At 44.8% G+C, this 9,759-nt stretch overlaps 1 non-coding gene and 1 pseudogene across 1 annotated transcript; both read left to right on the top strand.

Annotated features, from left to right (window-relative positions):
- The first annotated feature begins 2,530 nt into the window (after window positions 1–2,530).
- On the top strand, window positions 2,531–9,105 carry LOC148022579 (callose synthase 12 pseudogene; annotated as a pseudogene).
- Window positions 6,102–6,181, top strand: LOC148022580 (small nucleolar RNA J33). The gene has a single exon (XR_015693845.1). It is a non-coding gene; the product is annotated as a small nucleolar RNA J33 (small nucleolar RNA).
- Window positions 9,106–9,759: the final 654 nt, after the last annotated feature.

Below are 9,759 nucleotides of genomic sequence, written 5' to 3'. Positions count from 1 at the left end.
CTATAAGAAGTTAAGGGGCTATGCACATGCCATTTGTTTTATTCCAATTTAGTGCCTTTGCCATTGAGAAGATTGAATGCTCAATCAATTTTATTGAGAAGGATGAGTGTCGAAGCTCAAAATCAACTAGAGAAATATGATTATATTTTTGTAATTTGTTGGCCCTTTAACCAACCTATGATTAATACATGTATTGTAACTTTAAATAGAGACTTTAGGGAGCTATCTACCCATCATTTCAAGGTTGGTCAATGTAGGATGTAGATTTTATGTAGAAATTTTGCCAAGATGTGCAATGCGTAAGAACTATTATTACCTCATAAGTATTGGCTCAACTAGTTGGAAGTGAATGGATTTTAACTTGAAGTCACAAGCTTTTTGCAATTGCAACTTTCCTTTATGTTTGTACTAGGTCCTACAAGGAGGAGGTTTTTAACTAGGACCGAATGCTTCTTTTTTGATGGGCATCATGCGTGTGCTTTACTTTTGTGCATGTCAAATTCACTTGTAAGACTTCGAATGCTTATTGAAAATCAATCTACAAATGTTTTATATTGTGTTATATGGTATTAGGGAAAGGGTACTTAACACCACTGTAACCTCTAGAGTCAAATGGATCAAGTTTTGAAGTGTGTGGCAAAACGTTGAAAAAAGGCTTGCCTATTGAAAGGAAGTTTAAAACTCAAATGGAACCCAACCAAAATTGCACACTTGGGTCAAGTTTCAACTCTTAAGATAAAACTCTTCTTTTAAATTGGTGTTTGAAAGGGAACGAACTTTCAGTTTAAGAGAACGAAAGTCTTCATAAATCTCCAGAAACCTGTTAATTGACTCCTCAACTTCTACTTCTTGGTGACAGGGGTGACATGGATGAGACTTCGCTTTCAAAAGGTGTTTCAACAAGTAACTTCTAAGGTAAAGAGGCCAATAAAGTGATACCCCCCCCCCGGTCCCAGCTCCCCAAAAGCAAACCACACTCTATGGCACAAATTCTTGTATATCAAATACGGGTTAAATGTGAGTCCAACAAAAGGCATGCAAACTCTAGTATATTTTTTTGATTTTGTAAAGCTTAAAAACAATACATACTTCTTCTAATGCAAGTATTTACATCTATCATGAAATATTTATATCTTGAGGATGCTACATGTAATAGACCTTGTTGGCAAGCTAGACAATACATCCTTGAGTATAACTCTAAGACCCTCGCCACACCTAACTAATTGTCCTTGTGGATGCTACGTTGGTGAGTTCATGTATTGCTGACATGCGCAAGTAATTGCTTGTTGTGGAGCCTAGGGTGAATGAGGAGAGAGAAGCCCTCATGAGGAGAGAGAGATGGCATTGTGGCACCTCACCTACACTCTCGCTAGTAGTCGATGAAGTTCCTCTGAATATGGAGGTACTCCATCGATTATCCTTAGGATCGCAAAACACTTCAGTGGTGGGCCTTCCGAGTCATGCAAATTGATAGTATCATGGTCACGCTCAGAAAACGAGCTCCTCCCCACACTTGTATAAGCGTAAGTGTGGCTCAGCTCCAAAGGTCCACTTGATAAAATAACTAAAATGTTGAAAATTTTTAAATTTAAGTGTAATACAATATTTATAAATCTTCTTCTATACTTAGGCTGGTTACACACCGGGCTATGGACGGACAAAAGGATCAGATTTTTGCGGTCGACGAACACTTTTGGGCGGGGAATCTTTCCCATCCGGAAATTCGGCAAAGAGAGAATCACGCGACTGAAAAGAATTGAACCCTCACCAATCCCCCCACATACCTTAACATTATTATCAATAGACGAAATTTCTTTTAATGTAATTTTGGACGTAGTTTAATGTGTAAGCAAAGCAATGGACGGCTTGAGGCTGTGTGTAAGTGGCCTTATTAAGAGGAGGTGTTGCTGGGCCCTTCACCTTCTTTTGCGGCAAAACCTCCTTATCCCCACATAGAGCCATGCCAGCCTACCATACATGATACATGCAAACATCCCCGCCCACCCGCAAATGCGTCTGGTCAGGAATTTAAGATTATGCTATAATGCCACATACCAAGACTCGGCATAAGAAAAACAAATAATATATAAAATATAGTAATACATATTCCGCGACTGGACAGGAGAAAACTTATGTAAAGCGATAAAAGAAAAAGAATTGTCGTGTATGCTTTTTAAGTTTTCACAATTTCCTCTCGACTTTTTGCCCCCAGATGTCTCATGGAATTTCGGCTTTTCCAGCTTAAAACGGAATATTCGTATTTACGGCCAGTGGGAGGGATCCACCATCCCCATCCAATTATATTACGTCAAGGAATGAGAAACCCCGTGTGGCGTGGACGGTGGGCCGTGATGATTCATTCTGATCATTTTAATTTTAAAAAATTGGAAAACACATGTTCAATTAACATTTTTAAATTTAATAAAATTTGGAAAACACATGTTCAATTAACATTTAATGATTCTGATTATTATAAGTTTTTATTAAAAAAAAAAAACAGTGCTCACTGCTCACTACTGCTTCTCTGCTTACCACTAGCAGTCCGTACCAACCAGGAAAAAGAAGCAGCTTTTTTCACAGGTTTTCTTCTGCCATCTCTCTCTCTCTCTCTCTCTCTCTCTCTCTGTGGTTATGGCTTCCCTGTCTGGTCGTCGCAGTCCCTGTTTTCCTCATGAACCTCATCTGCTGGAATTGAAAGCACTGTCGTGGATCAAGAAAGGTACTCCTTGAAGAAAATTAGGCACAAATAAGGGAGAAGAGCGCTTGTCATCACCGATACTAGAAAGTTCGCGCTGCATACCCTCGCTGTTCGCACAGAGAGAGAGAGAGAGAGAGAGAGAGAGAGAGCAGGTTTTCCCTGCGCATGAGGCCGTTACAATAGCTCTCCGTGAAGGTGGAACCAGGCGTCAAAGATTCTCTTTGCTGCTGCATGTTGTAGGCCCGGTTTGACTCCACACGGAGAACTCCAAAGCTCAACCAGGTCTCTCTTCTTCACAAAGCAGCCATGGCCGTCTCACTCATGCTAAAATCCTGCAGGTGTAGTGCGAAGCAGTCTCAGATCAAGAAGCGCAAGAGCTCGCCGCACAGCAGTTCTTAGCCCCAGCGCGTCTCTACTTTCCCTTCTGACGTCCTGTCCTGGCTGCATCGTTTTGTGCCTCCCACCATGGCGCAGAGAGGATATTACAGCGGGGAGGACGAGGAGGTCTACAACATCCTTCCTCTCCATGACATGCTTGCTAACAACGATGTGTTACGGTTTCCTGAAGTTCGTGCTGCCATGCAAGCTCTTCAAAGTGTAGGGAAGCTCAGGCGCCCTTCTACAGGTGTCCTGCAATGGCAGCAGAACTTCGACATGATGGACTGGTTAGGCGCCTTCTTTGGTTTCCAGGCGGACAATGTGAAGAATCAAAGAGAGCATGTGGTCCTCCTGCTAGCAAACTACCAGATGCGCATGCAGCCTCCACCAGACCCTGTGGATAGATTGGACAAGAGTGTTGTCCTGCTCCTGCGTAAGAAGCTCTTAAAGAACTACGAGAAGTGGTGCTCATTCCTTAGTGTCAAGAATGCGTTGTGGCTCATCGAAGACCCCCGCACCATTGATGATCGCCGTGAGCTTCTTTATTCCTGCCTGTTCCTTCTTATATGGGGAGAAGCAGCCAACCTGCGCTTCATGCCTGAATGCCTGTGTTACATTTTCCACAACATGGCCAAGGAGCTCAATCGCATCCTGGAAGATGATATGCAGGACCATATCCCCTTTTCCCATGGTGCAAATGGCTTCCTTGCAAAGGTTGTTTCCCCCATATATGAGGCTGTCAAGGGAGAATCTGAAGCAGCCAAAAATGGGAAAGCTCCCCACTCTGCCTGGCGGAACTATGATGACATGAATGAGTATTTCTGGTCTAAGCGCTGCTTCAAGCAACTTGGTTGGCTGAGAAGAGACTCCAACTACCTTGTCACTCCTGTAGAAGGCAAGCCATTCTTGAGACAGAAGGTAGGAAAGACAGGTTTTGTGGAGCAGCGCTCTTTCTTCCATATCTATCGCAGCTTTGATCACCTGTGGACGGGTCTTATCCTTGTGCTGCAAGCTATGATGATTATTGCATTCAATGGTGATGGCATCCCATGGCACGTTCTTCAAGACAGAGATGTGCAGGGTGCACTCTTGACAATTTTCATTACCTGGTCTGGCCTTCGTGTCTTGCAAGCAGTCCTTGATGCAGGCATGCAGTACAGTTTGATCTCACGAGAAACCAAGCTTGTCGGAGTTCGCATGGTGCTGAAGTTACTGGTGGCCTCTTCATGGACAGCTATCTTCTCAATTTTACTCTGGCGCGCTTGGGAGCAGAGAATGGCAGACAGACGATGGTCGACTGAAGCTAACTTAAGGCTTTTCCAATTTCTGGAGACAGCAGCAGTCTTCATCTTGCCTGAGGTGCTTGCCCTTCTCCTCTTCATCCTCCCATGGATAAGGAACTTTGTTGAAAAATCAGAATGGCGCATCTTCCATGTTATGACATGGTGGTTCCAAACCAGGCTCTTTGTGGCCCGTGGCCTGCGAGAAGGCATCATTGACAACCTGCGGTACACAGGTTTCTGGCTCTTGATTCTTGCAGTGAAATTCTCCTTTAGCTACAGTTTACAGGTGAAGCCTCTTGTTGATCCCACCAGGGAGCTTCTCAGCTTACAAGTGATCAATTTTGAGTGGCATGAGTTCTTTAGAAACCACAACAGATTTGTCGTGGGTGTTCTTTGGGCGCCTGTTGTTTTGATCTACATGATGGATTTGCAAATCTGGTATACTGTATTCTCCTCTGTAGTTGGAGCTATGGTGGGGCTATCTGCACACATAGGTGAAATCCGTAATGTTCAGCAGCTCAAGCTGAGGTTTCCTTTCTTTGCAAGTGCCATCTCCTTCAACCTCATGCCTGAAGATATTCTGATATGTGAAGAGACCTTGGGCCGCTTTCGGTTTGTCATACTCTTGAAAGACATGGTAAGGAGGGTGAAATTGAGGTATGGATTAGGCAAAGACTACAAGAAGTTTGAGTCTGACACACTTGAGGCCCGCAAATTTGCCTTCATTTGGAATGAGATAATCAGCCACTTCAGGGAGGAAGACTTAGTGAGTAACCACGAGGTGGAGCTACTTGAAATCCCTAAGCTCTCATGGAATGTGAGTGTGATTCAATGGCCTGCTGTGCTGCTGTCAAATGAAGTGCTGGTTGCACTTGGGCTAGCAAAGGGTTGGCAAGGTGATGATAAGTCCCTCTGGGTCAAGGTGTGCAATAATGAATACAGGAGATGTGCTGTGGTTGAGTGCTTTGATAGTGTGAGGCACTTGTTGGGAAGGATTCTGAAACCAGAAAGCAAGGAGCACAAAATAGTTGAGGAGATCTTCCATGAGTTAATGGATGATATGCAGCTTGGGTCACTTGTGCAGAATTGCAAGATGATTGAGATTGTGGAGGTGCATGCTCGAGTGGTGGCTTTGGTGAACCTTCTTTTGAAGAGGCCTGGACCGGACAGCATTCAGAAAGTAGTGGGTGCCCTTCAGGATTTGCATGAAGTGGTGATCCATGAATTTCGGGTTCCGATAGGTGGTACCAAGGCCAAGTATCGCTTTTCTGCAACAGATCAAGAGCTCTTGTTTTTGGATGCTGTCAATCTGCCCAATCCAGAAGATGAGCCCTTTTTCCGCAGGCTGAGGAGACTAGGTACTATTCTCAGTACAAGAGAAGCCATGAACAATGTTCCCAGGAACTTGGATGCGAGACGACGCATATCCTTTTTCAGCAATTCCCTCTTCATGAATATGCCCCATGCACCCTCAGTGGAAAAGATGCTGGCTTTCAGTGTACTCACCCCCTACTACAGTGAAGATGTTCTGTACAGCTCACAGCAGTTGCGTGATCCCAACGAGGATGGAATCACCATCCTCTTCTACCTTCGGAGTATCTACCCTGATGAGTGGAAGAACTTCCTTGAGAGAATGAAAATGGAGGATCACAGGAATGTTGAGAGAGAGCTCTGGAAGGGCAAGGACACTGCAAGAGACCTCAGGTTGTGGGCTTCCTTTCGAGGACAGACACTGGCCCGCACAGTGAGGGGCATGATGTTTTACCTCCGTGCTTTGCAGAGGCTGGCTTACCTTGATGCGGTGTCGGAGGTTGAGTTGAGGGATTCCGCAAGCTCTGTCAGGATGGAGACCCTCACCAACAGGCAGTCCTTTGAGCTGTCCATTAGCAGGCGTAGTTTCAGCAGCTTGCGTCTTGATGACAAGAGGGCACAGGAGAATGCTACCGCTCTTATGAAATTCACCTATGTGGTAGCATGCCAGATCTATGGGGCTCAGAAAGCAAAGAATGAGGCAAGAGCAGAGGACATTCTCTTCCTCATGAAAAGCCACCCTGCTATGCGGGTTGCCTATGTGGATGAGGTGCCAACGGCTCAAGGAATGTGCTATTATTCTGTCCTGGTGAAGTTTGATCCTGACGTCAATAAGGAGGTCGAAATCTACAGGATTCAACTCCCTGGTCCGCTCAAGCTCGGGGAAGGCAAGCCAGAAAATCAGAACCATGCCATCATCTTCACCCGAGGGGATGCTGTTCAAACCATTGATATGAACCAGGACAACTATTTTGAGGAGGCTCTCAAGATGAGGAACTTGCTGCAGGAATTCACCAAGCGTTATGGATTGAGGAGGCCACAGATATTAGGGGTTCGAGAGCACGTCTTTACTGGCTCTGTCTCTTCTCTCGCTTGGTTTATGTCTGCCCAGGAGACCAGTTTTGTGACCCTGGGTCAGCGGGTGCTTGCAAATCCTCTTAAAGTTAGAATGCACTATGGCCATCCTGATGTGTTTGACAGGCTATGGTTCTTGACTCGAGGAGGCATCAGTAAGGCCTCTAAGGTCATCAATATCAGTGAAGACATCTTTGCAGGATTTAATTGTACTCTTAGAGGGGGTAATGTTACGCACCATGAGTACATACAAGTGGGGAAAGGGCGGGATGTTGGCTTGAATCAGATAGCTCTCTTTGAGGCAAAGGTCTCAAGTGGCAATGGTGAGCAGATGCTTAGCAGGGATGTTTACCGCCTGGGGCATCGTTTAGATTTTTTTAGAATGCTCTCATTCTACTACACAACCGTAGGTTTCTACATCAGCAACATTGTGATTGTCTTGACCGTGTATACCTTTTTATGGGGTAGGGTATATCTTGCCCTCAGTGGGTTGGAGACTGTAATCTCCAAAAATCTTACAAACCCTGCCCTTGAAGCTTCTCTCAATCAACAATTCATTGTGCAACTTGGTTTGTTTACAGCCTTACCCATGATTGTAGAGAACTCTCTGGAGCATGGCTTTAGTAGAGCCATGTGGGATTTCATAACAATGCAACTTGAGCTGTGCTCTGTCTTCTTCACCTTCTCCTTGGGTACCAAGGCACATTACTTTGGCAGAACCCTGCTGCATGGTGGTGCCAAATACCGAGCCACTGGGCGAGGTTTTGTAGTCAGGCACGAGAGTTTTGCTGAGAATTATCGCCTGTATGCAAGAAGTCACTTTGTGAAAGGAATTGAACTTATGATACTTCTGATCATATATGAGGCCTATGGGGGCATTGCCACAAACACCTCTGTCTACATCTTGCTCACCTTCTCCAGCTGGTTCCTGGCTCTTTCGTGGATCATGGGGCCTTTTCTCTTTAACCCTACAGGTTTTGATTGGTTGCAGACTGTCTATGACTTTGAAGACTTCCAGAGCTGGCTATGGTACAAGGGGGGTGTCCTTGCCAAAGCCGATCAGAGTTGGGAAGTGTGGTGGAATGAGGAGCAGGATCACTTGAGGACAACAGGCTTTTGGGGCAAGGTCCTGGAAATTGCTCTGAGTGTTCGTTTTTTCCTCATACAATACAGCATGGTGTACAGGTTACACATAGCAGCTAACAACAAAAGCGTCTTGGTTTATCTTCTCTCATGGATCTATATAATCCTAGCCCTTTTGCTCTGTATGCTTGTGGCTAAAACGGCAGAGAAGTATGCAGCTAAGCAGCATTTGTACTACAGGGCTGTGCAGTTGTTTGTCGCACTCTTTATTGCCATGGTGATTGTGCTTCTTCTCAAGCTAACCAGCTTCCAGATTGTGGACTTGTTTCTGAGTGTGCTTGCTTTCATTCCCACTGGCTGGGGATTGCTCTGTATATGCTTAGTGCTCAAGACTTTCCTGGTGAACACTACCGTATGGCCCGTGGTGGTGCAAGTTGCACGGTTATATGAATTAATGATGGGAGTTGTGGTGATGATTCCACTGGGTATACTCTCATGGCTTCCTGGATTTCAAGCTATGCAGACACGCCTTCTCTTCAACCAAGCATTCAGCCGAGGACTGCAAATCTCGCGTATACTTGCAGGAAAGAGGCCCAATCAGGGTTAAGAGTACTATCAAGGTAGAAGATTTTGTGAACTCTGCTACTTTTGGATCTAACTGCTGTATAGTGAGTGCCAAGTGTTGGATCCAATTGCTCTTTGTCTCAGTGAGGGTTTCTTAGAGATTGATGCAGTGCTATCAATGACTTGGGTGCTGGCATGCCACCTTCAAGGAGTAAAGCAGGAGCTGTATCTCATTTTAGTCTCTTCACATGTCTAGATTGATAAGATGTGAGCATGTTGGGCAGTGAGACATGCACCTTCACTGGAACAACACAAAGAGGGACCAGGAAGTTCAGTGTCTTTTAGGTGGAATGTTGAGGTCATCAAGACGGTGCTAGACTGCTAGTAGTCTACTTATCTGACACCAATATAAAGTCTGTCTTTATGTCAAAGTGAGTGCCTTATATTGGGTGCTCCCTTTTTTAGGCCACCCTAAAAGTTATACCACAAGTATTGGGAATAGTGGGATTGTGTATGCTTATTAAGACAAAGCTTGCCCAAGGATGGGTTGTACCAAAGGTTTTGTGAAGGAAGCTTTGATGATTAATCCCTTCAAAGCAGTCCTTTCTTCAAATCTCTCTCTTTTTGTAGTGAAGAAGTTTGAGTTGTGACAAAGGACTCAAAGACAGGTAGAAAACTTCAAAGGGCTGGGGCATCGTTTAGATTTTTTTAGAATGCTTTCATTCTACTACGCAACTGTGGGTTTCTACGTCAACAACATGATGATTGTCTTGACGTGTATGCTTTTTTATGGGGTAGGGTATATCTTGCCCTCAGTGGGTTGGAGACTGTAATCTCAAAAATCTTACAAACCCTGCCCTTGAAGCTTCTCTCAATCAACAATTCATTGTGCAACTTTGTTTGTTTACAGCTTTATACGTGTAGAGAACTCTCTCGAGCATGGCTTTAGTAGAGTCGTGTGGGCACGAGAGTATGGCAGAAGTGCTTTGTCAAAGGAATTGAACTTATGATACTTCTGATCATATATGAGGCATATGGGGAACATTGCCATAAACACCTCTGTCTACATCCTGCTCGCCTTCTCCAGCTGATTCCTCTCTTTCGTGGATCATGGGGCCTTTTTCTCTTTAACCCTACAGGTTTTGATTGGTTGCAGACTGTCTACGACTTTGAAGACTTCCAGAGCTGGCTATGGTACAAGGGGGGTGTCCTTGCCAAAGCTGATCAGAGTTTCTGGCCAACCAAGCAGACTCAAAGACAGGTAGAAAACTTCTAATCTCTCTCCCCCTTGCATCCACCGGCCGGGTCTTGAGCTAAAATATGCATTACTTGCTGATTAGCCTCTTAAATAGCCCCAAAACACATTAA

Source organism: Lygodium microphyllum, chromosome 16 (genome assembly GCF_053477565.2).
Source record: "Lygodium microphyllum isolate KBCC chromosome 16, Lygodium_microphyllum_v1.1.10, whole genome shotgun sequence".
NCBI classification, from domain to species: Eukaryota; Viridiplantae; Streptophyta; class Polypodiopsida; order Schizaeales; family Lygodiaceae; genus Lygodium; species Lygodium microphyllum.
Note: the sequence above shows the minus strand (reverse complement) of the source record. Positions and strands in the feature narration are given on the sequence as shown.